At 38.3% G+C, this 22636-nt stretch overlaps 1 protein-coding gene, 1 long non-coding RNA gene and 1 pseudogene across 4 annotated transcripts in view; 2 read left to right on the top strand and 1 right to left on the bottom strand.

Moving 5' to 3' along the window:
• Positions 1-22636, bottom strand: part of LOC309640596 (uncharacterized protein) — a 601312-nt gene that overhangs the window by 536121 nt on the left and 42555 nt on the right. The window lies entirely within an intron of this gene.
• LOC309640628 overlaps positions 1-22636 on the top strand; it is a 933213-nt gene that overhangs the window by 894483 nt on the left and 16094 nt on the right. The gene's annotated exons all lie outside the window — the stretch shown is intronic.
• Positions 532-1775, top strand: LOC309640584 (ribitol-5-phosphate xylosyltransferase 1 pseudogene; annotated as a pseudogene). The gene has a single exon. The product of its transcript is annotated as a ribitol-5-phosphate xylosyltransferase 1 pseudogene (transcript).

Below are 22636 nucleotides of genomic sequence, written 5' to 3'. Positions count from 1 at the left end.
GAGGTGATAATGATGATGAGATGAGCAATGGCATGTGCACATGGGAAGGTGTTCATAGGAGGCTTCTTAAAACACAGAGCATCTTTTCCAGCCTTCTTTACCTATGTGCAAGTTCAGTGATAAGGAATGTGCCCTCTACTTATTATTTATCATTGAATGGTTCTGGATGAGAAGGAAATAATTGGGAACCTTCTGGAAAAAACAATCTACTTTGAGAAGTGAAGAATGGAATCCTTGGGAAGAAGATGAAAAAAATGAGCAAAAACACAGACTTCAGAGATTAAGTAAGTCCACAAAAGAGAAAAAAGACTTCCATGTACAAATCTGGGGCAAAGCTGCCATTGGTTTGTATTTGGGAGCATATTTTTGAAGGTTTACTTGAGCCCACTGATGTGACTGCTCAGCGGAGAGAAGGAAATTTAGTTGTTGGAAGAACACATTACAGCTTCATCACTGGTCCAGCTGTGGTCCCCGGGTACTTCTCTGTTGATGAGAATAATGTGGTACTCGTTCTAAATGGAAGAGAAAAAGCAAAGGTCTTTTTTGCCACCCAGGGGTTACTTTATCCACAAAATTTAGTGCAAACTCAAAAACTCCAGCATCTTGTTGTTAACAGTTTTGGTTGCAAATGAACATTGTAATAATGAATGGATAAACCAATTTCTCAAAAGAAATGGAGGCTCTGTGGAATTGCTTTTCATAATATATGACAGCCCCTGGATTAATAACATGGATGTTTTTCAATGGCCTTTAGGAGTAGCAACATACAGGAATTTTCCTGTGGTGGAGGCGAATTGGTCAATGCTGCATATGAAAGGCCATACTTGTGTAATATCGTAGGAACCATTTATGAAAATTCATCCAGACAAGCACTAATGAACATTTTGAAACAAGATGGGAATGATAAGCTTTGTTGGGTTTCAGCAACAGAACAGTGGCAGCCTCAAGAAACAAATGAAAGCCTTAAGAATTATCAAGATGCTCTGCTTCAGAGTGATCTCACATTGCGCCCAGCAGGAGGAAACACGGAGTGTTACAGAATATATAAGTCTTGCTCCTATGGCTTCGTTCCCGTGGTAGAAGACGTAATGACAGCTGGCAGCTGTGGAAATTCATCTGTTTACCATAATGCTCCTCTGCAGTTACTCAAGTCCATGAATGCTCCCTTTATCTTTATTAAGAACTGGAAGGAACTTCCTATTTTAGAAAAAGAGAAAACTATAATTTTACAAGAAAAGATTCAAAGAAGAAAAAGGTTACTTCACTGGTATCAATACTTCAAAGCAGAGCTAAAAGTGAGATTTATTAATATTGTGGAAAGTTCATTTTTAAAGAATAATAAAGGTTAACTAATTCAAAAATTAATTAAAAAATTTAAAAGTGGATATATGTTTATGTATAACTGATTCACCTTGCTATACAGCAGAAACTAACACAATGTTGTAATTCAACTATACTTCAATAAAAATTTAAAAAAAAAAAAACAAGTATTGTATAGCCTTAGCTCTCTCTGTCTTGATTTCTTTACTCAACTCCCACTACCATTAAGTTCCCCTCCATGCACTACAGCCACATGAGGTTGACATTAAGTTTGACATAATTTTCTAAGTTTTGAAGCAGTAGAAGAAACTACAAATGACAGGACCAATCATTTTATCATTAAAAATTCAAAATTTATGCTAAAAATTTTTTTTTAATGGAAAGAAACACAAGGGACAAAATAATATTTATAGTAATTAAATAAGCAAAGGGTTAATACCTATGTTAAAATGCACTTGTGAAAATTTCATAAGAACTCTATTAAGGCTCCCTGGACACAAATGAATATATGGCATAATCAAAGAGTTTGCATCCAAAAATAGAAATTATAATTAGTAGACACAATATGGGGGAATGTTCAATCCACCTAATAATCAAAGAAATAATCATTGAAATAACAACAAGGCACCACTTTATACCAATGTGATTTCAAATTAGAATACCCAGATGAGGTAGTGCACTTGTACCTGCATAGACTAAAAAGGTATGATAACGATTTTTGAAAGAAGAATTAACATAGTAAAGAACTATTAAAATGTTAATGTCCTTTGATTCAGAAATATTATTTCCATTGACTTATTCTAAGAAAATAATGCAAAAGTTTTTCCTAAACTTACATAAAGATTGGCAATATTACAATACTAAAACAAAAAAAACAAAACAAACCTGGGCTGTCTGCCTTATAAGTTTGGAAATGGTGAATAAACAATGTTCCACCTAATTAATAGAACAAAAGAATCCTTAAAACAAATGAGAACAGATTGATTCTGGGGTAGCAGGAATGTGAGTGAATTTTTCTCTTTTATTTAAAGTTCCATTGATGTTGCTATAATAATGTTTGTATAGTTAATTTCTTTCTTAATCAGTGTGCTACTATGGTACCCATGATAAAGAACATTCCTCTCTTCTTTCCTCTCCTTTTGCCCTTCTCTGTAGTGTTGGCAATTCAAAACAATCATTAAGTAATCCTCAGTTTACATTATAAATGCTCCATAGAAAGACACCTCAAAACATGCGATCTATTAATTTGTCCTTGGATTTCAACTTTCCAGACCAGCCAATTCGGAGTTTCCTACGCCCAGCGAGACTCTTCATTTCTTTATTATCTGTCAATTTATTTCATTTTGCTTCAGGAAATTATCACCCTGAAGTAGCCTGTCTGTATTATTTTACTTCTGAATATAACTAGAAAGCCATCTGTGAAAAGTAGAGATATTTTCCTGAATCATTAAAACTTTACTTTGACAATCAATAAGCACTTTTTAGAGTGACATTGACATTCTGAACTAAGAACTAAGCCCAAAGAACATGACACAGAGTAAGAAGTTTTTCAAATGGGCCCAGTAATATATAAAGCTGCTTTAAAAGGCATTCATTTCAAATCAAAGCAGATCAAAAGTACTAAACAATGGTTTGTTTTGTAAATCATGGTCTACAAGTAGCTTAGAATTTCTCAAGGAAATTGTGCCATTTAAAACGGAATCATCTTTATCCCAACGGGATGTGTTCAACCAATCAAGAGAGGTAATGTCCTTGGGAGACTCAGCAGAGTTAAACAAAAATATCATTACAAGTCTCTTTATACATTTAATATTGAAAAGGAGTAGTAGAGCTGAGACTTTTATATGAGAACACAAAACATTTTGAATTAGATTTTAAAGTGGTCTAAATAATTCAAAATTATAGTTCTCTTACTTGAATACATTTTTTTAATTCATGCAAGATGTTACAATTTTAAAATGTATTTAGAGCCCCAAATGTTATAGTTTCATATCATTTCATGTAATACATGAAAGTTACCACTAATTTTATCACATTGCTGATTTTTTTTCATCAAGGAAAAGGCCTCTTGGTTATTAAGAGGCCACGTCCATTTCACAGGAATCATGTTTCCACGAGGGAACTTCCACTATAGCAGTGGTTCTCAATCCTTGCTATATATTAGAATTAGCTGGGGCTCTTTAAAAAAATATAGGTTTCACCAAAAGCCTATTCATTCTGAAGGGGTGGAGTGGAGAACTTGCATCAGACTTTATAAAAGCTTCCTCTGAGATCCTAATGTTCATCCAGGGTTGAAATCACTACAATAAACTCATACTTCTATTCTCTCTCCCCACCCCTCACTTACTCATCCCCAAGTGAAAAATTTACCTGCCTTGTGCGTGTTTGGAGTATAACATACATTGGTTCTTGTTCCTCCACTGGGTAGCATTAATGCTTTAAAAAGCAGTACACCATTTCTTACACAATTAAACAAATACCATATGATCCAACAGTCACACTGTTGGGAATTTACTCAAGAGAAATGAAAACATAAGTCCACACAAACACCTGTAGACAAATGTTTACAGCAGCTTTATTCATAATAACCAAAAACTTGAAACAACCCAAATGCCCAGCAACTGGCAAACAGATAAACAGTGATACATCCATGCAATGGAATACAACTCAGTGATACTGACAGATGCAACAACATGGAGGCTACGTGCTGTACAATTCCATTTACATAACATTCTAGGGGCAAAACTGTCAGGGCAGAAATCTGATCAGGATTGCCAGGGTCTGGAGGTAAGAGCAGAAAGGAGGGGAGACTGACTGCAAAGGCATAGAGGGAACCTCCTGGGGTGATAGAAAGGCTATACATCTTGACTGTGATGGTGGTTGCGTGATTCTATACATATGTCAAAACTCATCCAACTACACATTGGAAATGATAAATTTTACTGTATTTAAATTATATTTCAATTTTTTAAGTACCCAGTTGTGTATTTCTTCTCTGTCTGCTCACACAACTGGGGATCACAGAGGGTAAGGCAGAAATTCTGAGTATGCTAGTCACTCTAAACACTCAAACTCTCCCTCAGGCAGGTTAACCCAAGGTCTAGAACCTGGGGACAGGAAGCCCAAAGGTGAATTCAACCACATTTTCCAATCCACTTTACAACAAGGCTGATATGTCCATCACCTGAATGACCCCTGAATCTACTTCTCAAATAGTTCTAAATTCAGGGGGTAAGAGAGGAAGGTAGAAATAATCATCACTCCAACTCCCCTCTCCCCAATATATGGCCATAATGATCAGGAAATCTTGTGAGATCAATACTACACTAAATTAGGGCAATCAAAATAACACATGGAAAGATGAAGGCAGACAGAAGGTCTTAACCTCAGTACTTTTATGAGTATTGACTGTGTAGGCTGCAACACATTATGCTTTGGCTGACGTTTACAGACACAAAGCCAGTTTCCATTAGCATTAATAAGAAAATTTTTCTGACAGACTTAGATCTAAGCAGGTGTGACTGAATCAAACATTAATTTGCTGTAAAAAAAGTATTTTCATACCATGCAAGACATACAAAACTTCATTATACAGGGTTATTATGCATTGGTGGAATAATTTTTACTCCCTATAAGATATTTATTAGAAAGGACAGTAGACCAGGGGTTGATGTTACATAACACAGTTAAGTGCACATAGATCACAGAGGACTGGCCTTTTAATTAAAGCATCTGGGTATTAACAGGCAGCAAGAGTTCAGCAGACCCAGGTTCTATTCCTATTCTATTCTATTCTAGTTCAAAACTGTTTTGAACTTCAGCAGTTCAAGGGCGAAGGAAAGAATTGAGCGTAAATCTCCTGAAATCATTTGGCTTGTCCATCATAATTTGTTAATTACATAACATATTTTAGAGACTGAAATTCTGGCTTCAAATACAAAAGAGTGAAAAGTGTTTCAATAGATAAACAAAAAGAATTGGAATGCAATGCATGAGCCTTGATGGTTCTCAAAAAACAACCAATAAAACAATAAAAGACATTTTGGAGAAGATGAGGGATATCTGAATATGAACTGAGTATCAGATGATGTTAGGAAATTTGTTCATTTTTTTGGTGTGATAATGATATTGTAGTTATGTAAGAGATTATCCTTATTTTTATGTGATATATGCTAAAATATTAGGGGCAAAGTGTCCTGATTTCCATAATTTGACTTCAGATGGTACAGAAAATTATATACCATATATTTTTTCATACACATATACACATTCATAAACACCAAAATATTTAAATATATGTATACTTATGCATATAAATACACATATAAATATGGATAGACATGGCAAATACAGTTAAATAATATTGTTGAATGTGGGTATATGAGAGTTTATTGTATTTTCTTTCAACTTTTCTTTAAATCAAATTTTTCATGATAAATTTAGAGAAGAATGTAAGCATTCTATAGAGGACATGTCATCTTCTTGGCTTTAGGAAGAGAAACAACTCAATGAAATTGTAAATCAAAGGTTAAATATAATTTAAACACAACAATGTTATTATACTTATAGTTCAGTGTATACTGAACTATACACTTAAAAATGGTTAAGATGGTAAAGCTTCTGTGCATTTTACCGCAATTTTTTTCTTTTTAGGAGAAAGGGGAAGGACCTAGAGAAAAAGCTAAATCAATATAAAAGGAAAATAGGAAATCTTCAAAGCCAGGCTAGAACACCAAAAAGTAAGAAAGGACAAATATTCCAACCTGTCTATAAACATTATACCAGAAAATGAGAAGATGATACTAAGAGAGGATACCTGGGGTGCAAAGAAACCTTACAGAGGAGGGGCCAAGGTATGGGAGAGAAGCTTGGAGTGAATTGTGTCCCCACCAAAATTCATATATTGGAGTCCTAACCGCCAGTACCTCACAATGTGCCCTTATTTGGAGGTAGGGTCCTTGCAGGTGTAATTTGTTAAATTAAGATGTGGTCACACTGGAGTAGGGTGGACACTTTATTCAATGTGACCACTGTCGTATTTGGACACAAGACACAAACACACTTAGGGAGATGATGTGAAGAGACACAAGGAGAAGACGGCCATCTGCAAGCCATACAGAGAGACCTGGAGCGGATCCTTCCTTCACAGACCTCAAAAGGAACCAGCCTTGCTGACACCTTGATCTCAGACTCTGGCCTCCAGAATTGAGACATTTCTGTTGTTTTAAGTCACCCAGTTTGTAGTATGTACTTTTGTTACAGCAGCCATAACAAATCAGTACACCCCTCAAAGGAAGCCCAGGTCAGAAAACTGCTCAGAAGCACCCCACTAAAGCTGTTAAAAGTCAATCAGGAATTGGGGAACCATCCTGAAAACTAGGAATGCTACACGAGGTCATTACAGACTATGTGGACAGATTGGAGAGGGAAGACTGAAGCTGTCAGGGCAGAGATCTTAAAACCTTATTAAGTAAGTTTGGCAAGATGAAACAGCTATTTTAAGAAGAGACACATAGCACAAGGAACTCTACTCAATACTCTGTAATGACCTATATGGGAATAGAATCTAAAAAAGAGTGGATATATGTATATGCATAACTGATTCACTTTGCTGTACACCTGAAACTAACACAACATTGTAAATCAACTAGACGTCAATAAAAATTAATTTTAAAAAAACAGACACAGGTATTACTTATGTCCTGAGGAAACAAGCCCGGGAATTTTAGAAAGTAAGGACTTAAAGATGCAAAGAGAGAGAGAGATGGTAAGGGCAAGCCAAGCAAGACAATAATATATTGAGTCCAGGCCTAACCACGTGCTAGTCTGATGGGAGAATATCTCCTAGGTAGAATTACACATTTTAGGAAGTTGAAGGCAGACAAGATGCATGTCAACAATTAATGCTTTAGGCAAAGCCAGAACTCCTTGATTTCATCTCTCTCATTATGAGGAAAAGTCACAGTAGAAATATCTAATAGAGTATGTTAGGAAAAGAGATGTCTGGTGTAGGAGAAAAAAAAAAAGTAAAGAAATAAAGAAAAGAAGAAGTAAAAAGACACTCAGATCCTTCAGTATTAGCCCTGTTTATGAAGAGAAGGTATGGGACAAATTAAGAAGTTAGGTTTTGGTTTTGTTTTGTTTTTTAAACTTAGCTGAGCCTTCCTGGAAGGATTAGAGGAACCATGGAGGAAAATGGACCAGTAGGCCATATCCCATTATTTCAGGCAAAGGTGTAGTGAGGGAAGTGGTTTTGTTCCTCTGAAGTATCAGAAGTTAGTCAAGCCCAGGAAAAAAAAAGTCAAAAAACAGGAAAGGCAAGGTCCAAGATAGAACCCACTGTAAAAGTTTGGATTTTCACCAGGCCCCTAGGAATACATCAGAAACAGTAACAACAGTTTCAAGTCAGGGATCGGCTGAAGGAGGCAAAACTCATATGCTTTAGGCTAGAAGTCAGCAAACTTTTCCTGTAAAGGGCCAGCTTTAATAAGTATTTTAGTCTTTGTAAGCCATACCGTCTCAGTTGCCACTATTCAACTGTGCCTTGGGATGTGAAAGATGCCATATGCAGTGCAGAAATGAATGGGCATGGCTGTATTGCAATAAAACTTGATATATGGACATCATGACTGGTTTTCATCTAATTTTCATGTCACAAAATATGATTTTTTCAATCATTTAAATTGTAAAAACCATTACATTTATCAGTGAATGTAATAAATTACTATTATGTTTCATATAAATGTAAATGTAAACCTATATTTCACCATTTTAAAAAAAGGCAGTGGATTGGATTCTGCCCCCAGGCTATAGTTTGCAGACCCCCTAGTCTAGGCAATTCCAAAACAAAAGCCCATGGTAACAGCCACTGTAGTAAAGGACTAGAAATGCCTCTCACTTGAAAAAGTAGAGGCAATGCCCTACAGAGCTCACATTCAGTTCTACTCTGGTGTGGCAGAAACGCAAGCCTCAAAAGGCAGATGGGAGTATGGAGGTTTTGAATATGCGGAAGAGGAAAGAAGGGCATCTCAAATAACTGTCTGGAAATGCCACTTTGGTAAATTTCTAAATTTTACAAAAGCCATTTTCTGAGACAGGAGGCATTATGCATAGAGGAATTTTCCCCCAAGATACAGTAATCACAGGGCCTGGTGCCATAGTTAATCCATAATTAACCTCTTGAGGAAGATTCTCCTGAGTTTCTATTCATTCGCCATGGTCTCCAAGCAACTGGCACAGACTGACTGATATCCTGATGAGGCTGAGACTCGGATGACTTTCTCTTTGCACATGTGTCTTTCCACTGTCTCTCTCCTTCCTTCAAATACCCCTGAAAGTCTGGTCAGGAACACACCAAGTTAACGGTTTTGGGAGGATCCTCTTGCTTGTGATAACTACTCAAGAGGCAAGGGATGTGACTATGTTTTAAATTTTTTGCTCAATAATTGTATTTATATGTGACCTATTCAGATTTTAGACTCCTTAAAAAGTGGGGCTTTTGAAAGACTGTATGTTGAATTAATTCAGTCTCAGTATTCCTGAGAAGGTGTATCAGTCAGGGTGAACTAGGTTATTATGTAGTAACAAACAATTCCAAAACATAGTTTTGACAACAACAGTTTGTTTTTCCATCCACACTACATATCTATTACAAGTCAACAAGGGGATTCTGCTTATCACAGTAAATCAGGGACACTGTCCATTGGATGTTCCATCTCAAGCCAATACTTCCACAAGTGCTGGAGCAGAAGGACTAAGCAAAGTGCACACTGGCTCATAAATTTTCCACCAGAAAGTAACACATTATTTCAACTCACATTCCATTGGTCAATGTGAGTCATATATTAGGCATAATTTCAAAGGCAGCAGCAAAGTGAAATCCTATCATGTGCCATGAAAGAGCAAAGCAGGAAATATTTAGTTCACAGTGCTGATAATTCTCACAGAAAACGATATCCATTCCAACAGAAGAAGCCAGAGCTGCCAATGGTAAAGAACTTGTTTCTATCCAGGGTTTGAGTGAGACCCTTCTGAGATTTAGCAGAATGACAAGTTAGTAAGAGCTCTAATTTCTTTGCACTTAAATTTATATAAAGGAAAGATAATTTAGTTCTTGGACTTTCAATTTGAGGGATGTTTTTATATTTCTGATATGATGTTACTTGAAGAATTTTATGTTGCCATCTGGGTTCACTGCCTGATTTCTGATATACTCTATCAACTAACAGCTGAGCATAAACTGAAATGAGAAATAAAGGGGGGCAGAGTCAAGATGGCATACTAGGAGGACATGGAATTCGAGTCTCCTCACAACTAGGGCACCTACCAGGCACCAGTGGGGGACCACGAACACCTAAGGGGACGGGAGGAACCCCTAGTGACCGGGTAGGACGTGGGGCGTGCAGGGAATGAAGGGGGAGGAGAAGTGGAGGCAGGACAGGACTGGCCCCCTGAGGGGCAGCTGGGGGAGGGGAAGGGATCCCACACCCAAAGGGGGAAATTGGGGAACCACTGGGAGGGCAGAGGATCAAAACGAAGCATGGCCAGGTTTCCCCTGCGCACTTGGGCCCCCAGGAACCTGCTGAGATCTCGGGCCTGATCCTCTGCCCACCTAGGCCCCCACCAGCCCCACAGGTCCTGAGGGAGGGGAAGGGAGGGAAGGGGGAGCAAAAGTAAAGGCTGGACCTCCAGGAAGGCACCCCTGAGGGGGGACTGCGGGAGGGAAGGAGTTCCTACACCCAGCAGGACCCACCCACGGTTAGGGGTGCAGCAGCAATGGGGGTGACCCTGGGGTAGACGGTGGGGGAGGGGCACGAAGGAACGGAAGGGAACGGGGCCAGCGCTTTCCCTGTCCACTTAGGCACTGGGGAGCCTGTTGAGCTCCTGGGCCTAATCCTCTGCCCTCGGAGCCTCCCTCCTGCTGCGCAGAACCCGAGCCCCGCCCCTACACCCCCACCCAGGGCCCCACCTCTACACTCGGAGACCCCATCCAACGAACTGGGCCTAAACCCCACCCACACACCCTCACCCAGGGCCTTACCTCCAAACTCCGGAACTCCACACTCCAGAGGCCCTCCTTTCCACGTGCTGCCTCTCCCCTTCCCCACAGACCCTAAGCAGAGGCCCCGCCCCACGCTTGAACATCGGCCTGCCTAGGCCCCGCCCCACACTCAAACGTCACCCCACACACACCTAAGTCCTGCCCTTGTCTAAGTTCCACCCTGCCTAAACTCCGCCCCCATAGCCAAAGCTTTTTTTTTTTTTTTCCTCTTTTACACTGGGGTTCTGTTTTACCTTGTTGATTCATGGTTGTTGATTCTTTTATATTTTTATTTTTCCTAAAAAATCTTTTATTTTTCTAATTTTATTTTATTCTTTATACTTTGCTACTGTTCTCTCTTTTTGCTTTATTCCCTCCCCCCCACCTTTTTTTTTCTTTTTCCTGTTGTGGTTTTATTTTACCTTGTTGGAGTTGTTTCAATTATAGTTTGATTTTTCCTAATATATTTTTTATCTTTCTAATTTTATTTTGTTTTTTATTCTTTGATACTGTACTGCTCCTTTTTTTTCTTTCTTTCTTCCTTTTCTGTTTTGTTTTGTTTTTTTTAATCATGCCACAAAGCTTGCAGGATCTTGGTTCCCAGGCTGGAGGTCAGGTCCAAGCTCCTGTGGTGGGAGATCCGAGTCCAAACCACTGGACTAACAGAGAACCTCAGACCCCAGGGAATATCAATCGGAGTGAGGCCTCCCAGAGGTCCTCATCTCAGCACCAAGACCCAGCTCTATCCAACTGCCTGCAAACTCCAGTGCTGGATGTCTCAGGCCAAACAACCAGTAAGAAAGGAATACAGCACCACCCATAAAAAAAAAAAAAATGAAAACAAAAACATATGTTACAGACGAAGGAGTAAGGTAACAACCTACAAGACCAAATAAATGAAGATGAAATAGGCAACCTACCTGAAAAAGAATTCAGAGTAATGATAGTAAACATGATCCAAAATCTCAGAAACAGAATGGAGAAAATACAAGAAACATTTAACAAGGACCTAGAAGAACTAAAGAGCAAACAAACAGTGATGAACAACACAATTACTGAAATTAAAAATACTCTAGAAGGAATCAGTAACAGAATAACTGAGGAAGAAGAATAGATAAGTGAGCTGAAAGATAAAATGGTGGAAATAACTGCCAGGGAGCAGAATAAAGAAAAAAGAATGAAAAGAATTGAGGAGGCTCTCAGAGACCTCTGGGACAACATTAAATGCACAAACATTCGAATTATAGAGGTCCCAGAAGAAGAAGAGAAAAGAAAGGGTCTGAGAAAATATTTGAAGAGATTATAGTCAAAAACTTCCCTAACATGGGAAGGGAAATAGTCAATCAACTCCAGGAAGCACAGAGAGTACCATCCAGGATAAACCCAAAGAGAAACACGCTGAGACACATATTAATCAAACTATCAAAAATTAAATACAAAGAAAAAATATTAAAAGCAGCAAGGGAAAAGTAACAAATAACATACAAGGGAATCCCCATAAGGTTAACAGCTGATTTTTCAGCAGAAACTCTGCAAGCCAGAAGGGAGTGGCAGGGCATATTTAAAGTGATGAAAGGGAAAAACCTACAACCAAGATTACTCTACTCAGCAAGGATCTCACTCAGATTTGATGGAGAAATTAAAACCTTTACAGATAAGAAAAAGTTGAGAGAATTCAGCACTACCAAACCAGCTCTACAGCAAATGCTAAAGGAGCTCCTCTAGGCAGGAAACACAAGAGAAGGAAAAGACCTACAAAAAAAAAAACCCAAAACAGTTAAGAAGATAGTAATAGGAACATACATATCAATAATTACCTTAAATGTAAATGGATTAAATACTTCAGCCAAAAGACACAGACTGGCTGAATGGATACAAAAACAAGACCCGCACATATGCTGTCTAAAAGAGACCCACTTCAGACCTAGGGACACATACAGACTGAAAGTGAGGGGACAGAAAAAGATATTCCATGCAAATGGAAATCAAAAGAAAGCTGGAGTAGCAATTCTCATATCAGACAAAACAGACTTTATTACAAGAGACAAAGAAGAGAGGGAAAGAGACAAGAGACAAAGAAGGACACTACATAACAATCAAGGGATCAATCCAAGAAGATATAGCAATTGTAGATCTCTATGCACCCAACCTAGGAGCACCTCAATACATAAGGCAAATGCTAACAGCCATAAAAGGGAAAATCGACAGTAACACAATAATAGTAAGGGACTTTAACACCCTACTTTCACTAAAGGACAGATCATCAAAAATGAAAATAAATATGGAAACACAAGCTTTAAAGGACACATTAAACAACCCGGACTTGATATTTGTAGGACATTCCATCCAAAAACAACAGAATACACTTTCTTCTCAAGTGCTCATGGAACATTCTCCAGGATAGACCATATCTTGGTTCACAAATCAAGCTTGGTAAATTTAAGAAAACTGAAATCATATCAGCTATCTTTTCCGACCACAATGCTATGAGACTAGATATCAATTACATGAAAAAAACTGTAAAAAAATACAAATACATGGAAGCTAAACAATATACTACTCAATAACCAAGAAATCACTGAATAAATCAAAGAGGAAATCAAAAACTACCTAGAAACAAATGACAATGAAAACACGATGACCCAAAACCTATGGGATGCAACAAAAGCAGTTCTAAGAGGGAAGTTTAGAGCAATACAATCCCACCTCAAGAAACAAGATAAATCTCAAATAAACAACCCAAACTTACACCTAAAGCAATTAGAGAAAGAAGAACAAAGAAAACCCAAAGTTAGCAGAGGGAAAGAAATCATAAAGATCAGATCAGAAATAAATGAAAAACAAATGAAGGAAACAATAGCAAAGATCAATAAAACTCAAAGCTGGTTCTTTGAGAACATACACAAAATTGGTAAACCATTAGCCAGACTCATCAAGAAAAGAAGAGAGAAGACTCAAATCAACAGAATTAGAAATGAAAAAGGAGAAGTAACAACTGACACTGAAGAAATACAAAGGATCATGAGAGATTACTACAAGGAACTATATGCCAATAGAATGGACCACCTGGAAGAAATAGACAAATTCTTAGAAAAGCACAACCTTCTGAGACTGAACCAGGAAGAAACAGAAAATATAAACAGACCAATCACAAACACTGAAATTGAAACTGTGATTAAAAATCTTCCAACAAACAAAAGCCCAGGACCAGATGGCTTCACAGGCGATTTCTATCAAACATTTACGGAAGAGCTAACACCTATCCTTCTCAAACTCTTCCAAAATATAGCAGAGGGCGGACCTCTGGCTTCCCAGGACCAGATGGCTTCACAGGAGAGTTCTATCAAACATTTACGGAAGACCTAACACCTATCCTTCTCAAACTCTTCCAAAATATAGCAGAGGGAGGAACACTCCCAAACTCACTCTATGAGGCCACCATCACCCTGATACCAAAACCAGAAAAAGATGTCACCAAAAAACTACAGGCCAATATCTCTGATGAACATAGATGCAAAAATCCTCAACAAAATACTAGCAAACAGAATTCAACAGCACATTAAAAGGATCATACACCATGATCAAGTGGGATTTATCCCAGGAATGCAAGAATTCTTCAATATATGCAAATCAATCAATGTGAAAAACCATATTAACAAATTGAAGGATAAAAACCATATGATAATCTCAATAGATACAGAAAAAGCTTTTGACAAAATCCAACACCCATTTATAATAAAAACTCTCCAGAAAGTAGGCATAGAGGGAACTTACCTCAACATAATAAAGGCCATATCTGACAAACCCAGAGCCAACATCATTGTCAATGGTGAAAAACTGAACCATTTCCTCTGAGATCAGGAACAGGACAGGGCTGCACACTCTCACCCCTATTATTCAACATAGTTTTGGAAGTTTTAGCCATGGCAATCAGAGAAGAAAAAGAAATAAAAGGAATCCAAATTGGAAAGGAAGAAATAAAGCTGTCACTGTCTGCAGATGCCATGATACTATGCATGGAGAATCCTAAAGATGCTACCAGAAAACTACTAGAGCTAATCAATGAATCTGGTAGAGTAGCAGGACATAAAATTAATGCATGGAGATCTCTTGCATTCCTATACACTAATGATGAAAAATCTGAAACAGAAATTAAGGAAACACTCCCATTTACCACTGCAACAAAAACAATAAAATACCTAGGAATAAACCTGCCTAAGGAGACAAAAGACCTGTATGCAGAAAAGTATAAGACGCTGATGAAAGAAATTAAAGATGATACAAACAGATGGAGAGATATACTACATTCTTGGATTGGAAGAATCAACATTGTGAAAATGACTATACTACCCAAAGCAATCTACAGATTCAGTGCAATCCCTATCAACCTACCAATGGCATTTTTCACAGAACTAGAACAAAAAATTTCACAATTTGTATGGAAACACAAAAGAGCCCGAGTAGCCAAAGCAATCTTGAGAAAGAAAAATGGAGCTGGAGGAATCAGGCTCCCTGACTTCAGACTATACTACAAAGCTACAGTAATCAAGCCAGTATGGTACTGGCACAAAAACAGAAATATTGATCAATGGAACAGGATAGAAAGCCCAGAGATAAACCCACACACATATGGTTACCTTATCTTTGATAAAGGAGGCAAGAATACACAATGGAGAAAAGACAGTCTCTTCAATAAGTGGTGATGGTAAAACTGGACAGCTACATGTAAAAGAATGAAATTAGAACACTTCCTAATGCCATACACAAAAATAAACTCCAAATGGGTTAAAGACCTAAATGTAAGGGCAGACACTATAAAACTCTTAGAGGAAAACATAGGCAGAACATTCTATGACATAAATCACAGCAAGATCCTTTTTGACCCACCTCCTAGAAAAACGGAAATAAAAACAAAAATAAACAAATGGGACCTAATGAAACTTAAAAGCTTTTGCACAGCAAAAGAAACCACAAACAAAACGAAAAGACAATCCTCAGAATGGGAGAAAATATTTGCAAATGAAGCAACTGACAATGGATTAACCTCCAAAATATACAAGCAGTTCATGCAGCTCAATACCAAAAAAACAAACAACCCAATCTAAAAATGGGCAGAAGACCTAAATAGACATTTCTCCAAAGAAGATATACAGATTGCCAGCAAACACATGAAAGGATGCTCAACATCGCTAATCATTAGAGAAATGCAAATCAAAGCTACAATGAGGTATCACCTCACACTGGTCAGAATGGCCATCATCAAAAAATCTACAAACAATAAATTCTGGAGAGGGTGTGGAGAAAAGGGAACCCTCTTGCACTGTCAGTGGGAATGTAAATTGATACAGCTACTATGGAGAACAGTATGGAGATTCTTTTAAAAACTAAAAATAGAACTACCATACGACCCAGGAAACCCACTACTATACCTTGAGAAAACCATAATTCAAAAAGAGTCATGTACCACAATGTTCCTTGCAGCTCTATTTACGATAGCCAGGACATGGAAGAAACCTAAGTGTCCATCGACAGATGAATGGATAAAGAAGATGTGGCACATATATACAATGGAATATTACTCAGCCATAAAAAGAAACGAAATTGAGTTATTTGTAGTGAGGTGGATAGACCTAGAGTCTGTCATACAGAGTGAAGAAAGTCAGAAAGAGAAAAACAAATACTGTATGCTAACACATATATATGGAATCTAAAAAAAAATGGTTCTGATGAACCTAGTGGCAGGAGAAGAATAAAGACGCAGACGTAGAGAATGGACCTGAGGACACAGTGAGGGGAGGGGAAGCTGGGACAAAGTGAGAGAGTAGCATTGACATATATACACTAGCAAATGTAAAATAGCTAGTGGGAAGCAGCTGCATAGCACAGGGAGGTCAGCTTGGTGCTTTGCAACCACTTGGAGGGGTGGGATAAGGAGGGTGGGAGGGAGACCCAAGAGGGAGGGGATATGGGGATATACGTATGCATATAGCTGATTCACTTTATTATACAGCAGAAACTAACACTACACTGTAAAGCAATTATACTCCAATAAAGATTAAAAAAAAAAAAGAAATGGAGCAATAAAGAAATCTTAAAAAAAGAAAGAAAGAAAGAAAGAAAGAAATAGAATGGGGACTTATTTTCAGCCAAGAGTGCAGATAATTTAATTCATGTTCCTCTTCTGTCCCATTTCAGAGCCTTCTGGTAGCAAAAGATACACCCCCTACCTGTTGTCACAGGAGGATACTCAGAGGAGCTGTGGTTGGTATTAGGAGTGTGGTTTCAAGAAATAAGGAGGAGAAAAAAAAAAAAAAAGAACTTACATTGCTAGCATCAGAAGAAAGGGAAAAAAAAAGAAAAAGAAGGAGGAGAAATTGACCATCTCCTCTACCAAGGGAAATCATCACACTGGACATGGAAAACCCTAAGAATTAATAAAGAGCAAAAAGCTGGGGACTATCAGGGAAGGGCATTACTACCTTGGGTGAGCTGTCCTAAAGTCAAGGCTTAGAAAAACAATATCGGGAAACCTGGTTGTTACCACAGACGCAGGCTGCAATCCCCAGTTGAACTTTACCCATAATAAAGCTGTTTTTAAAAAAAATCTCCATCTAAATACTGCATCTACTTCTCGAATGGTTTGAAAGATGGAAGAGGAAAAGATGTGATTAAAACCTGAACAGACACACTTAGAAAACCTTCAAGCAGAACACGTCTTTCAAATATAATCTTAGAACCTGAAAATAGAAAGCGAATAAAATTGGAATTATTTTAGTGAAAGGAGAGAAAAGGAAGTTAGGAAGCCCATCCACTCAGCATGCCCCTCACCTCCTGCAGAGCCTCTAAGTGCTCTTCGGAGCACAGCTTGAATATCACTGCCTTAAAGAATTAGAATCACTGGCCATTTAATGCATATGGTGAACTGGCCATTTTTAAGGACCTATATAGGTTGACCAAGGACCTCTGAGCTGCTCTGGTTCAAAACCCTAAGCACGGCAGATCAGATTAATTGTCTCAGGAATCTGCGGAGAACACACACAAGGAAATAAGGCTGTTAAATGTAGGTGACCCTGAAAGGGTACTAAGAAGGGTCATGAACTTGAAAAGAACCATAAAGCGTAAGTAAAATGAAGAAGCAAAAGCTGTAAGAGGAAAAACCTAATCCAGCAGTTAAGCCAGAAGGAAGCAAGACGTGCAGAAAGTGAGTCCCATTAATAGTGAAGCACTCGAGTAGAAATCTACCAACAGGTGTAGCTGAGGTCCCTTCACTGGGCATTTGGGGATTCCTTCCTCGCCCGGCACGTAGTAAGCACTCAAGAAGTAGATACTTTGAGCATTGAAAACAAAGGTCACGTTGAGTCTTGCCCCACCCTGCAGTCCCTGCTCCCCCGGAGCCTTGGTGTTTGCTTTCCCCAGGTTCCCACGCGCGTCCTCCTCAGAGCATGCTCCCCACGGCTTGGCAGCTGGCACGAGAATTTCTTCACACCAAAGCAAGAGCGTGACTGAAGCAGGGACGTACCGCATTTAGGGTACTTTCAAAAAAATGAGGAACAGAGAGCAGAACTTCTGGAAATATAGAACCAGAGCTCGGGACAGAGGCCAAGGCAAATGCTGATTTGAAGGTCATGCCCATAAAAGCTCTACAAAGCAGACACACAGAGAAAAGAGCTAAGCATAGTCCTGAGGAAATCCTTCACTTAGGGGAGGAGAAGAGACAGAGGAAGCAAAGGAGACGGAAGCCGTACTTTCGGAAGGCCCCAGCCTGTTTTTTGCATCAGGCTCATATATAATCCTTTGCGCTGACCACTCAAACAGGGCTGCTTTTATCTTACACACAGCACTGTATAGTGGGATACCTCTTTCCCTGGCTTCAAATTTTCATGCAGAGGGACCGTGGCAAGAGTAACAGTCCTGGCTTCTTGCCCTCCTCCTTACGCACTCCCCAGGAGAGGAGGAATGACTTACCTAACTGATGAACAGGTAATAGGAACAGCTATAAAACAGGCTCAGCGGGGCAGACCCTGAGTAAATGCAATTGGGAATGACATATGAGTGACCCATTAGGCTCTCAGCTGTGTTCTGTAGTCTCGGCTCTGCAATCATCAACCTAAGAGGATCTTTTGAATCCATGTGCCAATCTGTCAACTGGTTCTAAAATGTGGGCAGGGCAAAGAAAGGCATTTTATTTTAATTTTCAGTCTATTGCAGACTCGTTACTCAGAAACAAACTCTGAGACAGGGGTCAGCACGCAGGAAGTTGGTTGGGGAATGAGGGAAAAAAGCGGAAATACAGGAGAAGGGGTTAGGCTGTGATGTCTCACAGGGCTGCCAGATTTCGCCAATAAACATGCAGGGTGCCCAGTTAAATTCAAATTTCAGAGAAACAGCAAAAAGAATTTTAGCAGCAATATGTTCCATGCAATATTGGGGACATACTGATTCTAAAAAATTATTTGTTGTTTATCTAAAATTCAAATTTACCTAGACAGCCTGTATTTATTTTATCTGGCAACCCTAAAGCCTCAGCCACCCAGCATGGAGCTTTGGAGCTAGGAGAGCCCTTTCAACCTGCTGTGAGTTGGGCAAGGGTGCTGGGATGTTACAGCTCCACACAGGCTAGTCATTGGAGGCAGCTGCTCCTGGGAATAGGGTAGAAGCTTGAGCAAAGTGGTTCTCTTCAGCCACAGGCAATTCCTGGAAAGGAATGGCAGCTAGAGAGTGTCAGCCAACTATGATCCCAACAGCAAGGGGGATAAGTCCTTCAGTCCTGGAGGGGGGATCTAGGTGGTACAAAACAGCTTCCACGCCCTACATCTCTCCCCAACAAAAAACCCTCTAACGATGAAACATTATTTATTTAGCCCCTTCTTTGTTTTCAGCAATGTGCTAGGTCCCAGAGACACTTCTGCTCTTATTGAAAACTGTCAGCTGATGAAAAGAGAGAAGCCAATCTAAATATATATTTGGTGAATGAATTCTCAATTTTTTATATTGAGATTCTCATAATTACTTTTTTCCTTGGCTTTTTGATATGGGTGGACCCTGTTTCAATTTTTTGTTCAAAAATATTTTTTTGAAGACACATTTAATCTTATTACCATCCCAAATAAAAAATTTACCGTAAGTTAGGGAAACAGGATAATTCCTTAATTTGAAAAGAGGTTTCTACCAAAAACCTAAAACAAGTCTTGTTCTTTTCTTTTTTTTATTCGACTCTCTTTTTTAATTTAACTCGTTATCATAGAAATTTTCAAACATACACAAATATAGGGAAAATAGATTAATGAGCTCCATGTACCTATCACTCATCTTCAACAATTATCAACATTTTGCCAATTTCCAAATATCATTCTGAAAAATAAAATATTTGACCACATCTCCATAAAAGTCAGGAACAATATAATATGATGCCTACTTTTATGGTCAATAATTTTGTCCTAGAGTTACTGGTCAATACAAAAAGATCAGAACAAGAGAAATAAGTATGAATATTGGCAAGGTAGACAGATACCTAGAAAATCCAAGGCAATCACATAATATCTGTATGGACTAATTAAATTTTTCAGAAACATAGAAACAAGATTAACATATAAAAATCTACAGGGGCTTCCCTGGTGGTGCAGTGGTTGAGAATCCGCCTGCCAATGCAGGGGACATGGGTTCAATCCCTGGTCCAGGAAGATCCCACATGCCGCAGAGCAACTAAGCCCGTGTACCACAACTACTGAGCCTGTGCTCTAGAGCCCGTGAGCCACAACTACTGAGCCCACGTGCCGCAACTACTGAAGCCCGCGTGCCTGGAGTCCGTGCTAGACAACAAGAGAAGCCACCACAATGAGAAGCCTGCACACCGCAATGAAGACTAGCCTCTGCTTGGCGCAACTAGAGAAAGCCCGTGAGCAGTAATGAAGACCCAATGCAGCCAAAATTAAATAAAATAAATTTATAAAATATAATAATAATAAAATAAAAATCTACAGCCTTTCTATAATCAACAAAAACTGATTTGAAAATGTAATAGAGAAGAAAGCCAAATTCGATTCCAATGAAACCTTGAATTACTTAGGAAAAAACTTAAAAGTATGAAATTTATTGAAGATAACCATATAATTTTAATGAAGGCTGTGAAAGATATTCCTAGATAAAAAGGTTCAACATTATACAGATATTAATGCTCCCCAAGTTAAATAAAAAATGTGATGAAATTTTAGTCAAAATTCCAACAGGATATTTTATAGAATTGGCAAGCTAGTTTTAAAGATCATCTATGAGATGTGCCAAAAACATCAACTTTTTTTTTTTTAGAAAAAAGAACAAGAAACAGGACTTACTTTGTCAAGTGTCAAAATGTATTACGAAGTCACAATAATTGAAATAATGTGAAAAACATTATTGTGAAAAACAGCCAATGATCTTAGAATGTGATAAATGAGGCACTTAAAATCATACAGGTACTGACAAATTATTTAATAAAGGGTGTTGGGACAAGGAGCTATCCATTTGAAAAAAAGGAAAACTGAATGCCTTCCTCACACCATACTTAAAAATAAATTCCACATGTATTTAAGATGTAAATTTTTTAAAGGATAAATGAAAAATGGGAAAATATATCTATAATCTTGGGAGGAGAAAACTGTCTTAACAAAACATAAAACCCAAAATATATTATGTGTATAGCAGAAGACATCAAGTCGAAAAGCAAGCAAATTATGACAAAATATATTTGCAACTGATATAATAAAATTTTATACTTTTACTTTGTATACATATATATCAGTTTATCTGAATTATTTAAATATAGACAAATATATTAAATAGATATATATTCATACAAAGAACCTATCAATCAGTAAAAAACAACCCTATAGTTGAAGTCTATCCCTACGGGGCTTTTCCTGTAGACTCACATTGTTGGAAATGCCTCACAGAGTAACTGTGTGGTTTTGCTTCACTCACAGAACTATTTGTTAGATCTTTGGAAAGAATTACAAGATCTGCTAAAAGTATGAAAGACCTAGTAGTTAAATTTTTTTACCTTAGGTATTGGCATATCCCAGTCATTCTTGGGTGTGATAGCTTTGGAGCGAATATGATTTGAACTCATTAGTTTTAGAGGGTGTCTGAAACTGAAAACCAGGCAAATCCATCTACTCTGAGCCTATAAGTGGTCCTAAAGTAAATTACATGAAGAAATTAGATCCCCAAGATTCTAGTGGGGAAATGTTTGATGTTATCAATGTGTCCATATTCAAGTGGAGACAAAAGAAGTCCAATTAAAAGAATTATGGGCTAACTGATAGGACAACTGTGGATTAAGCATAGCTTCTTTTTAAAAGGGCTGTCTTGAAGATAAATCCTGACTCAAACTTTGGAGGAACTAAGGTGACCTTGATAGACAGTGGAGGTGATCACATGTAAAATTCTTTAAATAAAAATTTATTGACTTTAGTTGAGGGATAAAGCAAGAGCCTTGGATGAGCATACACATACTACTATATACAAGATAGATAACCAACAGGGACCTACTGTATAACACCGGGAACTCTACTCAATATTCTGTGATAACCTATATGAGAAAAGAATCTAAAAAAGAATAAAAAGGGAATTCCCTGGCAGTCCAGTGGTTAGGACTCTGTGCTTTCACTGCCAAGGGCATGGGTTCAATCCCTGATTGGGGAACTGAGATCCCACATGCCACGCAGCGTGGTCATTAAATAAATAAATAAATAATAAAAAAGAATAAATATATGTATATGTGTTCAATATAGCTGAATCACTTTGCTGTACACCTGAAACTAACACAACATTGTAAATCAACTATATTCCAATAAAATTAAAATATTTTTAAAAATTTATTAACTTTAAATAATTTGCCTAATGTTATAAATAATGTTTTTAAACCCTTTATACTATAAAAAAAAATTGACCATCTGATTAAAAATTACCCAACTGGGGCTTCCCTGGTGGCGCAGTGGTTGAGAAGCCGCCTGCCAATGCAGGGGACACGGGTTCAAGCCCTGGTCCGGGAAGATCCCACATGCCGTGGAGCAACTAAGCCTGTGCACCACACCTACTGAGCCTGCACTCTAGAGCCCACGAGCCACAACTACTGAGCCCACATGCCACAACTACTGAAGACTGCGCACCTAGAGCCTGTGCTCCGCAACAGGATGAGCCACCGCAATGAGAAGCCCTTGCACCGCAACGGAGAGTAGCCCCCGCTCGCCGCAACTAGAGAAAGCCCACGCCCAGCAACGAAGCCCCAACACAGCCAAA

The sequence above is a fragment of the Balaenoptera physalus genome (genome assembly GCF_965194825.1).
Source record: "Balaenoptera physalus genome assembly, chromosome: 13".
Taxonomy (NCBI): Eukaryota; Metazoa; Chordata; class Mammalia; order Artiodactyla; family Balaenopteridae; genus Balaenoptera; species Balaenoptera physalus.
The sequence above is the reverse complement of the archived record's forward strand: the minus strand, read 5'-3'. Positions and strand labels throughout refer to the sequence as shown.